The sequence below is a fragment of the Dasypus novemcinctus genome, chromosome 2 (assembly GCF_030445035.2).
Source record: "Dasypus novemcinctus isolate mDasNov1 chromosome 2, mDasNov1.1.hap2, whole genome shotgun sequence".
In the NCBI taxonomy this organism is placed as follows: domain Eukaryota; kingdom Metazoa; phylum Chordata; class Mammalia; order Cingulata; family Dasypodidae; genus Dasypus; species Dasypus novemcinctus.
In genome coordinates, this window is record NC_080674.1 from 151234786 (window position 1) to 151247795 (window position 13010).

Here is a 13010-nt window from a genome sequence, read left to right on the forward strand (position 1 = left end):
GACTGGACAGGGAGCTTAGATCCTACATGGCTGGTGGATGGAATTCTCCTACTTGTAGTTGTAGACTCTCCCAGTTCCCTGGTGTGGTGATTGACTATCCCCACCTCCCTGTTAGCCAACATTGGCAAGTCCAACGAACCGGACAGTAGGTGCTGCAACTCCTCTGAGGCTTGGGGCCTAGATGACACATAGTCAGGTCAGAGATTCAAGTCTCCTGGGTCAACTACTGGTTCAGTAAAAGTGACAGAAGAGCCATGTGTAGAGAGTTCACATCTGAGTCCAACTCCATAACACTCAGGAGCACAAATTCCAAAGTAGGGCCCACTGGCAAGGCACTGAACTCCAGAGCCATCTGTCATGACCATAGGACCAGGTTGTCTCCATAGCCCTCAGGAGCACCAGTATCTGGCGTTGTATCTACTTTGACTGTCTCTGAGATCCAGGTAAGTGCAATGTCTCTGATGACCTCCTGACTCACTTTAAAGTCTTGTAGTCATATGAACTTATTTGTCTTTACTGTTTCCTCCTTTTATTCAATGTCTTTTTCTAGTTGCATTACCAGGTGTTGCTTGGTAGAAATCCCTCAGCGCCAGGGAGGCTTATCCCCAGGGGTCATGTCCCACACTGGGGTGAAAGTAATGCATTTACATGCTGAGTTTGGCTTAGAGAGTGGCCACATTTGAGCAACATGGAGGCTCTCATGAGGGAACTCTTAGGCACCCTGTAGCTCTAGGCCTAGTTGAAATTTTCAGCATACTATCCTAAGCATAGTCATGAGTATCAAGGGCCCATCACTGGACCATCCTTCTTCACTGTCATTGCCATTGCATTTGGGGGATTGTTGCTGCTCCATTGGGGAGTACACTCTCTGGAAGCTCTCTTTTTAGTATCACACTGTGTCAACTGGTAAAGAGTCTGGATATGTGGTCCCCAACATGCTTACCATTTCCCTACCCTCCACCATCATCAATCCCCAAGCTACTGAGAAATGGGATTATACCTCCCTTTTTATTTTGCTTCTGTTTTTTTTTTCTTTTCTTTTTCTTTTACTGGAAAGAGGACAATTACAAGCTTCATTTTTGAGTCCTGTGTGTTTTAATACAGTTGGAATCTGTAGTGGGTACATATTATATCACACCAATATGCTCAGGTCTGAAAAGAAATTTAATAAGACTCCTTTCTGTCCTTGTTCCCTTTGGTTAGATGTCCTTCACAAGAACAATTTCTCATGGACACCAATGACTATTTAATTGAGCAACCTGAGTATTAAGGAGGGAATAATGAGAAGGAGGTCAGGTAAAATTGTTTTGGTCTGGAAAGTTAATGAAAGTTTTCTAAGGAATGGAAATTTTGAGAGCCAGAGGGTTTTTGCTTGCATCTTCTTACTACATGGTGCTGGCACTTATTCGGGTATTAGGCACTTTTCTTTCTACATTTAGCAAACATATGTAGATTATCCACCAATCACTGTGATGGACATTGAAGATACAAAGATGAGGAGAAACCACTTGAAAGGAATTTTGTATGTTTGCTGCTGTCGCCCTATGCTTAGTACATGACTGGCACAGAGAACATTTGTTAAATAAATAATGACAACTAAAGGGAAGGGCTGAGTATGGCCAAGACGTTTCTCCTTAGGAAATTGGGTTGCCTCCATTACCTGAGTCTGGTGGGTAGATTTGAAGTTGAGTTCCTTGATTTTGTAGTCCATTTTAATGTGTATCTACCTAGATTTATCAGAATGTAGCCAAATGATCTCTAATCTTTTTTCGTGTGTGTGCTGTGAATCTATTAGGCAATTAGGTGAAGCCTGTATTACCTTTCTCAGAATACTGTTTTTAAAGGCACAAAATAAAATATATGGCTAGCAATTGAGTAAAATATTTAGAAATGTGCTTATCAAAATATAAAAACAGGCGGCGGACTTGGCCCAGTGGTTAGGGCGTCCATCTACCACAAGGGAGGTCCGTGGTTCAAACCCCAGGCCTCCTTGACCCGTGTGCAGCTGGCCCATGTGCAGTGCTGATGTGTGCAAGGAGTGCCGTGCTACGCAGGGGTGTCCCCCGTGTAGGGGACCCCCACTTGCAAAGAGTGCGCACCGTAAGGAGAGCCACCCAGTGCGAAAGAAATTGCAGCCTGCTCAGGAATGGTGCCGCACACACGGAGATGTGACACAAGATGATGCAACAAAAAGAAACACAGATTCCTGTGCTGCTGATAACAACAGAAGTGGACAAATAAGATGCAGCAAATAGACACAGAGAACAGTCTACCGGGGTGGGGGGGGGGTGGGGGGAGGGGAGAGAAATAAATAAATAAAATCTTTTTAAAAATATATAAAAATACTTGTGATATAATAATATATATGCCTCATTATTACCACATTAAATCATAAGATACAATGGCAAGTCTGATAACTCCTATAGTTTTGAAGTAATGATGAATATAAATATTTCAGGTTTTCAGTAACCACCGTAATGTTATATGAAAAGATCTGTGATTTCTATTGGTGACAAAGTCACAGATATTGCTAATGCTACTGTTTTTTGTTTTCCACATTCACATTTGAAGAAAATGCTAAATTTCATTTACAAGTTAGTGAAGGGTGGTCTTTATTCCCCAGCATCCAAGTTCATAGGCCCCCTGAATTCTGTCCATGAACCTGTTTCTCCATTTTTTGGCAAAGATGTTTTGAGAGACTTCCTTAGGCACTCCGGTAAAAGTCAAGTTGGATTTTGTGTGCAGTGTTCTCCCAATCAGTAACCAGTTCTGCCCTTCACTTCTCAGCTGGGGTGTCATTTTCTGGGAACACAATCCTTTCCCTCCAGGGCCTTACTTTAGCTTGTAATTATACATTGATTAGTGTGATTATTAGAATAATGTCTGCCCACTAGATGGATTGTGTTCTTCAAGAGGGCAGGAGCTTGTCTGTCTTTTTTATTTTTGACTTGCGTCTTCAGTATGTAGCATTTGACAAAGAGGAGATGCTCAGTAAGTACTGTCAAATAATTACATGAATGAGCCTGGTAAAACTTAAAGTATGATTGGTCTGGTATGACTTACTCTTAATGGAGGCAAGTTTCTGATGATTCCCCACCCACCTTTATCCATGCTTACAAATCCCCCATTTAATAGCCTCACTTCTTTGTTCACTTCCTTGGTCTAAATATAGTGTGAAATCTTCTCTGATTGTCTTTAGCATTTTCCTCAAGCCTCAGATCATCGCAGACTTCATCTTCACATCACTACTTTATAGACTTGAGCCCCTCTTATTTTAATTTTTGATTTAGTGGCCTCCTTAATCTCTCATCCTTATTGTTTTAGCTTAAAGCTCTGGGGAGTGCGAATGGTTGTGAGAGGGACTTTGAGCCTTCACTATGAATTGTTAGGATTTTTCACAGTCAGCATGTATTAATGTTGTTATGAAATGAAAGTCATAAACATTTTTAAAGTCCAAGTTACTGTGAGGGGCATCTATGAGCCACATTTATTCCTTTAGATATTTCTCCCTTATTCTTTGTCCTTGACATTAGCTGAAATTGTGTAGTCCTACTAAGTCCCCTTCCTAGTCATAGTGTAAGGGAGAAGCCCCTCCCCAGAGTTACGAGTGTACTGTTTCCTTCAAGAACCTTTTCTGTATGTTTTCATCCCTGTGCATGTACATCTAGAAATAAATCCTTCTGCTTTGCAAAATTTTTGACAGAGTATAGATTTCCCATATATTATTAAATCTTTAGCCATTTGAATATTTTAGAACGTTTCTTCATTACAAACCATAGTGAAAATCCTTGTATGTACTTCATCATTCAACGGAGCATTTTTCTAAGATACATACCAATTAGAATTGCTAGGTTGAATGGTATGTACTTTTAATATTTTAATAGAAATTGCCAAATTATCCTTCCTACAAAAAAGTATCAAATTATAGTCCCTCCCATCACTTAAGTGGGCTGCGTATTATCTGTCTTTGGGTGTAAGTGTGTATATGTCAGTCAAATGGTAGAAAATTGAAACTTGTTTTCATTTGCATTTCTTAAGTACCTTGTGTTCTGTTGTTTATGGGCCATTTGTATTTCTCCTTTGTCATCATAGTTTCTGATGTTTATGGGCCATTTGTATTTCTCCTTTGTCACACAGTAATGTGTGACAAATATGAGAAATGCTTATGACAGTGTGTGGCATATGGCTCATGCTATATGAAGTATTGTTATTCCTTTTTGAATTTCTGGTCTTGGGATTACAACCATCTTTTTTCTCATTCCTGCTTTCTAAAGCCCATGGTACAAACCTAAACTTTTTCTAGTGTTCTTTTCTTGGTCAAGATGACTTTTCCATTTTATCCTTACTGGTATAATCTTATTTTCTAGTAGATTGCTCACCCTGCCCACTTTTGGAATGGTAAAGAACAAAGGGCATTCCAGCCAAATGCACACTTCTTATCTCTGTTCTGAGCTTTTGCTCTTCTAGTTAACCTGGCTGCTTGGTCTAAAGGGGAACCCGAGTGTCCTCTGCACCTCTCTACTCTAAGGGTGGCCAACAGCCTTCTCCAGGCACTACCAGGGTTCTTCTGAGCAGAAAATACCCCATCCCCTCCCAAGGAGCCAAAGGAGCTACAGTTTCTAATGTCTCCTGGGACTCTGAAACTAGGATGGCTCCTGAAATGAATATGCCTTTCCACATGGCTGCTGGGTTTGCTCTTTTTAGCCCCTCTTCTACCTGTAGTTCTATTCAGAGAAGAGAAAGGAGATGCCTGCACTTTCTGTACCTATTCTAGAGGGCAGTCATTGTTCTGCCTACTCCTTATTCTGTGAACTTTACACATGGTTTTATATTTTCCCGAAGTTCTTTCATTTTTTGTGGTCTAGGTGAACTACTGCTGAATCTCCTCCGTGGACGGTGGCATGAATGAGTCTGTAACTCTGAAGGTTTCTGTATTAGTCAGCCTAAGGGGTGCTGAGGCAAAATACCAGAAATCTGTTGACTTTTATAAAGGACAGTTACCAGGCCATAAAGCATAAGTAACTTCCCTCACCAAAATTTATTTTCACGTGTTGTAGCAAGATGGCTGCCAATGTCTGTGAGGGTTCAGGCTTCCTGGGTTCCTTCCAGGGTCTTGCTTTTCTCTGGGTTCAAGGTTCCTTCCTTCCCAGGGCTTGCTTCTTCCTGGGCTCAGGGTTCCTCTCTTTCTGGGGCTGGCTTCTCTTTCCTCTGTGAGCTTACTTCCCAGGGCTCAAGCGTAAGGCTTCAACATCAAACTCGAACATCAAAACTCCAACAGCAAAAACCCTTAACTCTGTCCTTTGCCGTGCCTTTTATCAGTGAGTCCCCACCCACCAAGGGGTAGGGACTCAATGTCCTAATGACGTGGCCCAATCAAAGCCCTAACCATAACTTAATCATGCCCAGGTACAGACCAGATTACAAACATAATCCGATATCTATTTTTGGAATTCCTAACCATATCAAACTGTTTATGTATATATATATGTATACACACATACACACACAAGTATTTTTATGTATGTATATCATACATACACATTTCTATTCTGAGTAGTAAGATCCCATACTCAAAAGTTTACATCACAATAGATGGAGAAGAGTTAGGTGGGAAGAGCAAAGCAACTCCTTCAAAAAATGTAATGTCATTTCTACATTTTAAGAAAGCTGGTAAGTATTTTGCTTTTATAACACTAGGTAGGAATGCTGCAATACTGCCTAGCAGCTTTATTTAAAAAACAATGAAAATAAGAATGACCACTACTCTTCTCCATATATTGGGAGAAAAATAAGACAAATGAGAGAAGGAAGTCAATAACCTTTCAAAACTGATGATCTTTATCAGTTATTAGAATGACTGAATTTCATTACATTTTATATTTGAACAGCTCTGAATAACAAATTATCAAGATGTTTAAAGGAGAAAGATTTGCAATATGATGTCTGAGTAATGATGATATTGCAAAAGCATCCAAAAATATTTTTGTGGTTTTTACCTTGGACACAGCCAGGGTCTGTTACAAAAGTAGATCATACATACAAAGGTATAAAGAACATTAAGTTTTTAGCTGAAGGCAGCAGTCATTTTAAAGGGACATCCCCAGCAATCCAGTGAAGTAGAATGTAAGTATATTAAGCTCATGACAATGCTGAAAAAAGTCATGTCTTATTCAGTAGAGTCTTCCCCGACTATGATTTCCTTGTGTTCCCCAACTTTGGTCACTTCCTGCTCATAATTAAAGTTACCCAAATTGCTGCTATATTTCCGACTAGGAGATTATAGGTTTGCCTGGTGTCCCTTTTTGGCCCTGCTGGAGATTTCTTGGGTGGTGAACCTGAAGTTGCATCTTCATTGGGTCTCTTTTGCCCAATTACAACCTTCTGTACAGGCTTCCAGGATAATGTTACTGTGCTCTTGTATGAAGGAGGAATGTGGAAGAGATCTTTGATTAAAACATTTATATTGTTGGTTATTTTCAATGCAACAGCTTTAATTTTGTTCTCTTCCATTTTTAAGGCCTCACCTGGTTTTCCTTAAGAGCCAAGGGTAATTGATATAAACCTGCAGGCCCTGTGCAAAGCACTACAGCCTGATTTTGAAATCTTTGAGCTTTCTGCATTCAGTTTGGCTGTTAAGAAATCTGGAAGTTTTCGTTCCAACTGGTGAAAGCTATACAATAAACATTCCACAGAGCTGAATTGCGGTTTGGCTTCTTCATTACTAGCATTCTCTCCATTTTCTGTTTCTTCTGGAGGGAGAGAAATGTACTTCAGTAATTTATCAAATATTTTCCTTAAATTTGTTTCCAGCTTTTCCATGCCACCACAAAATAAATTCATCTCTGCCAACAATTTCAATACTTCCAACTGTATATCGAGGCCTTCCACTGGGGTAGTCAAGGAACTGAGGTTAGGGAGAACCTGCTCACGGACCTAAGTCACAAACCTTGTGGAATGAACATTTTTAGAGAAGAGGGGTCCTGCCTGGCGAGTGTACTATAAGAGCCTGTCCACGCAGTCAGGGTCTGAGGGATGGAAGGCCTGTTCCAGGTCAGCCTCTTCAGCCACCAACTCTACTAGTTGCTGTCTTCGACTCACTGTCTGTAAGCCTTTTAATCCAAATAGTATCTTCATGAACAGAACAATTTCTTCACCAATCACATCTTCCAGAACCTTTTTGGAGTCAGTTAGTACAAACTCCTCTTCTTCCTTTTTTAAGACTTCATCTGGTAAAGTCTTAAGCTTTGTTGAAAGGAATTTGATTGCTCGTTCTCTAACAATGTCCTCTCCTTGAAGTATTTGGCTAAACAAGCCTCCTAAAGTCCCTTTTGCATCTATCTTAAATATACCTAACAGGGCATTGTTCACTAAGTTAAATTTTGCAGAATCATCTGTCAGCAAAAGTTGGATTATTGTGTCTGCCACTTGAGGAAGATTTTCTCCAGTGGCAAACTGAGGCAACTCTTCAGTTGCTTGATGTTGAATCGATACACCTTCATCCTCACAGAGGTCTATCTGTGCATTGATAGCAGAATCAGCCAATTCAGGAAAATGCTTAAAGAATTTTAGAATAAACCGAGCTGCCAGTCTTTTTTCCTTGGTATCACCTTTCACACCATCCAGTAGCACTGGATAGGCATCTTTACGCTGGCCCACTTGCTCAGTGGCATTGGCCAGAATGCCGTGGTTGTGGTAAAGCTGTCGTACGTGATGAACAACTCCACTGTCGTACGTGATGAACAACAAGCCTAGGGCCCGCTCCTGCTGTCTTGGTCTTCGCTGGCTCCACTGCCGCCTCATTTAGTTGTTTCTTAGAATTAGAATTAAGGCCAGATTAAGAGGTCCCTATTTTTCTCCCTCTATCTAGAAGATGACATTTGGCAAGTCAAGAATTTATGAGAGCCTCTGTGTGTGTGTGCATGCGCGTTAGCTTTTTTTTTTTAACTTTTCATTTCAAAACATTTCAGACTTACAGAAATGTTGCAAAAATAGTACAAAGAATCCAAGAATACTCTTCACCCAGATACTCCAAATGTTAGCATCTTATATAACCACTACCATTATCAGACTAGGAAATTAACATCTATACACCACTATTATCTATTTTATAGACCTCAAACTTTGCCGGTTATTCTACTAGTATCTTTTTTTCTGGTCCAGGGTCCCATCCAATATCACACATTGCATTTTGCCATCATATCTCCTTAGTTTCCTTCAACCTGAAGAGTTAGAAGGTTTGGCTTTTTAACTGAACATCACTGCCAGCAGAGTCCTGATAGTGAAAATCCTCCATCAGGACAACCTCCTATCTCTGTTCCCATCTTGGAGCGTTTTTGAATACTGTCTTAATTTGCCTGGCATTGGCTCACAGTTTTAAGACTAGAAGAAATCCAAAATCAATATATTGGCAAGGTTTGTTTTCTCCTGAAATTCATGGCATTCTGGTACTGGGTGCCAGCAATTCCTGGAGTTCTTTGCTTATGTGTCTCTGCCCTGGATCATGTGGTGATAGCCTCTTCTTTCTGGCTTCTGTGACTTCTGGGCTCTTCTTCTAAGGCCTCAGGTATATGGATTAAGACCCACCCTGATTCAGCTGACTAGACCTTAACTTAAACATCTTTGAAAGGTCCTATTTAAATGGGTTCACACTCATAAGGATGTGGATTAAAATTAAGTGTTTGCCTATATAATTCAACGTACCGCAGGTACCATTGTCAATATCCTCCATCCGTCTATGTGATAATTAATTCCTTTCCACAATCAAACCACTCGTGTTTCTCTTTTTATCTTTTTTCCAGAGGCTCTGTGCTATTCATTCTCATGCATGTGGATGTCCTTACATACATTTATTTCTTTTGAACACTTCCTCTTCTACCCTATTGACTCACATCATGTATTTTTCCTTGTACATTTTACTGTGTTTATTATCTATATTATAGTTGTTGGTTTAAAGATATTTGAGGCCATAATATGATATTAATAGACATTCCATAACATAACCTCTCACCTCCAGCAGCAGCACTAATTACTGTTGGGTGCTCTCTGTCAAATATTAAGGCAGTGATTCATGAGAACAGAGATTATGATTGGATTAGCTTCAATTTTTTTTTTTCTCCATGGGAAAGGCGGTTGATAAGAGAAGGAGCTTTATAGAGTGATTTTGTTCATTTTAAGAATGGTTGAATTGGCTCATTTGTCTATTTCTGCAGCTCTGCCTTATACCCCAAAAGCCAGAAAATTGTAATATTTGTTAGTGATCCAGTCAAGGGTATTTTGACGGAAGGACCTAACAGCCTTTTGCATATTAGGAAGTCTGTGAGTTAGGTTGTTTGCTTTGTGGTAAGGCATTGGAGCACGATAAGCATTTCTGAAGACTTATTGTTGTGCCTGCTGAATTGGAATCCAGCATAGTCAAGTCAGGAGGGCACATGATGCTAGTCTTTCTGTGTCCCTTTTACTGGTGTTTCCAAAAATCCCACCTGATGGCCTTGGGAGAAAATGCTAGAACAAGTATCCTCATAGCAAAGGCATTTTCTAATATGGTTTAAAACTCTTCCCATTTGTATATTCAGAAAATAGTGCAGACGTTTGGTCCAGTGCTTACAGCCAAAGGCAGAGCAGAAGGACCTGTGGCCCTAGTCTGCCCCAACTAGCCGCCATTGCTCCCGCATGCTGTGTGCTCCTGACCAGTGCCCAGGAAAGTGAATTTTCCTCCTCCTCTTTATCTCTTTACATTTAAAGAAGAAAAAGAAAGAGAGAAGAGGGGTGGGTAGGCAGAAACTAAACTGAGATTCTTCAGAAATATATCCTCTTGCTGTTAATCATGAATACTTAGTTTTGCTTTCACCATAATCTGAAAAAAGGGAAATCACCAGCATTCTTGGGGTAAGATTTTTTTAGTGTTGCTTTTGTGTGTGCGTGTGTATGTTTGTATCTAGTACCAAAATATATTGGAATACTTTTTATTTTCTCCCTTGGAACTGTCTTGCTGAGTTGAATGCCTATAGTAATTGTTGGCTATGCCAGACATCTGGGGAAACAATAATACCCGGCTATTTCTCCACCTAGTTCATATCTCTGTGTATTGTTATCCCAGGAAGATTTCGATTTACTGAGGGCAGGGATTGATCATGGCCTTTGTGTATTTTATATTATCTACATATGGTGCTTAGTAGAGCACTGTGAAACATAATAGCACTCATTATCCTTGAGTTAATTTGGAGGTAATGAATTGAGTGGGATTCTTTTACCTAGTCTATGACCGAGTTCATTTAGTTTACTTCCATACTGAACGTCTCTGGTTCTGTCCCGCACTATAAATAGGAATCCATGATGGCAAAGATCTTAACTTTCTTGTTCTTCACTTCATCCCTTGTGTTTTAGCCCCTGCTCAGGACTCTTGAGCATATGGATTGAGACTTCATGCTCAGTACAGATTGGTTGAATGAATGAGTGAATGAAGAAGAAAGTGCACCCAGGGATGTGTTTCTTTTCTTAACTACAGGCTTTGAGCTCACCACATTTACTTCTATGCTGCTTACTCCTGCCTCTCCATTTCTTAATGATTGCCAGTGTGCATGGCAGAAACTAGTGCATTGCACCAGAGAGAGTTTCAGGTCTGAAAGTTTGTTAGGGCCCCAAGAATGCTGGAATTGGTTAAGAAGTATGTAATTTTTCAGTTCTTTTATATTCTCTTTGTACCAGTAGTGAAATTGGGATTTATATGTTTATAGATATCCTATAAATATGTATGTAAATATTTGTGTATGTATTGTATCAATTTAAATTTCTTGCTACCTTCTAGCTTTCCTTGAATTTATGGGAAACATATAATTACAGTCAGAGCTCATTATAAAAGAAACCATGACCACCAGCATCTAGTGGCCATTCTGAAGAGGCTAACAGTTGATACCTATCAAGGGTTAGCTGCAGCCATTCTCCTATTTCCTGAAGTGTTCCCTATTTTAGCGCTTTTTGTAGAATGCTAAATGTATGTACCCTAAAAACAGTGTGTGCTTGTATGCTTGTCTACCTGTATAAACACACACATACACACACACATCTGAGCGGATTCCTGTTGCTTAGTTCTCTCCGTTGGTACTGGGAAAGGAGTTAAATGCTTTGTAATCAGCCAGCCTGCATTTAATCTCACTCTTTCTATGAGATACAAGAATGTCAATCAGTATTCTTGTTGGGTTCAAGACTTCAGTATTATATTCTCAACTCCAACTACAGTGTAGTTGACTTTGTCTATTCATCAGAAAGAATCAAAAGAGCATTGGTACAGAGAGTGAAACTGTCTTCCATAGTGGCTGCACCATTTTATATTTGCACCAGTAATGAATGAGTGTTCCTATTTCTTCACATCCTGTCAACACTTGTACATTTCTGTTTCTTTCATAGGAGCCATTCTGGTGGGTATGAAGTGATATCTCATTGTGGTTTTGATTTGCGTTTTCCTAATAGCTAATGTTGAGAATCCTTTCATGTGTTGCTAGCCATTTGTATATCTTCTTTGGAGAAATGTCTATTCAGGCCTTTTGCCCCTTTTAAAATTGAGATTGTATTTTTATTGTTGACTCATAGGATTTCTTGATATATTCTATACAGTAAACTCATTCCAGATATGTAGTTTCCAAAAATTTTCTCCCATTGGGTAGGTTGTCTTTTCACTTTCTTGTTAAAGTCCTTTGACACACAAATTTTTAAAATTTTAGTGTGGTCCCATTTATTTATTTTTCCTTTTGTTGCTTGTGCTCTGGGTGTAAAGTCTAAGAAACCATTGCATAGCACAAGATCTGGAAGATGCTTCCCTACATTTTCTTCTAGGAGTTTTATAGTTCTGGCTCTTATACTTAGGTTTTGGATCTATTTTGAGTTAATTTTTGTATATGCTGTTAGATAGGAGTCCCCATTCATTCCACCATCAATTCCCCCTCTCCCCCCAGAGATGGCTCCCTCATCTGTCTGCTTGCTGTGTCTGCTCATTGTGTCTGCTCATTGTTTCTGCTTATTGTGTCCACTTATTGACTCTGCTCATCATCTTTAGGAGGCACCAGGAACTGAACCCAGGACTTCCCATGTGGGAGGCAGGTGCCCAACCCCTTGAACCAACCCCGTGCTCCCTGCTCGTTGAGTGTGCTTGTTGTCTCTGCTTGTTTGCTAGCTTGTTGCATCAGCTTGTTGTGGCAGCTTGCTGTGTTTGCTCATCTTCTTTAGAGGCATTGGTAACTGATCCCAGGACCTCCCATGTGAGAGACAGGAGCCCAACTGCTTGAACCACATCCACGCCTCACCATCAATTTTTTTTTAAGATTTATTTTTTATTTTATTTATCTTCTCCCCCCCCCCGAGTTGTCTGCTTTCTGTGTCCATTTGCTGTTTGATCTTCTGTGTCCGCTTGTATTCTTGTCAGTGGCACCCAGAATCTGTGTCTCATTTTGTTGCGTCATCTTGCTGTGTCAGCTCTCCATGTGTGCAGCACCATTCCTGGGCAGGCTGCACTTTTTTCGCGCTGGGTGGCTCTCCTTACAGGGTATACTTGCATATGGGGTGTCTCCTATGTAGGTGTGGCACAGCACTCCTTGTGTGTATCAGCATTGCGTGTGGGCCAGTTCATCACAGGGGTCAGGAGGCCCTGGATTTGAACCTTGGACCTCCCATGTGATAGGCAGATGCCCTATCTGTTGGGCCAAATCCACTTCCCACCATCAATTTTTAATAACCAGTTTTGGGAAGCAAGAAGGAAACATTTTATTGAATTTAAACAAGGATTACAAGATGCATTCCAATTATAGGAATAAAGAAAAGATTTCAGATCAAGGAAAGGGAGTGAGTGTAGCTCAGTGGTTTGAGTTCCTGCTTCCCATGTACAAGGTCCAGAGTTCAATCCCTGGAACCCCCTAAAAGAAAAAGAAAAGAAAAAAAGACTCAAGGAAATGTGGAATATATGAACTCCTAGTGATGTACTGTGATTGGCCTGGAGGACTGTGTAGGAAAATTATGTAGAT

At 40.2% G+C, this 13010-nt stretch overlaps 1 protein-coding gene and 1 pseudogene across 13 annotated transcripts in view; one reads left to right on the plus strand and one right to left on the minus strand.

The window, feature by feature from the left end:
- ARHGAP26 (Rho GTPase activating protein 26) overlaps positions 1–13010 on the plus strand; it is a 1052546-nt gene that overhangs the window by 763906 nt on the left and 275630 nt on the right. The window lies entirely within an intron of this gene.
- On the minus strand, positions 6167–7800 carry LOC139439858 (apoptosis inhibitor 5 pseudogene; annotated as a pseudogene).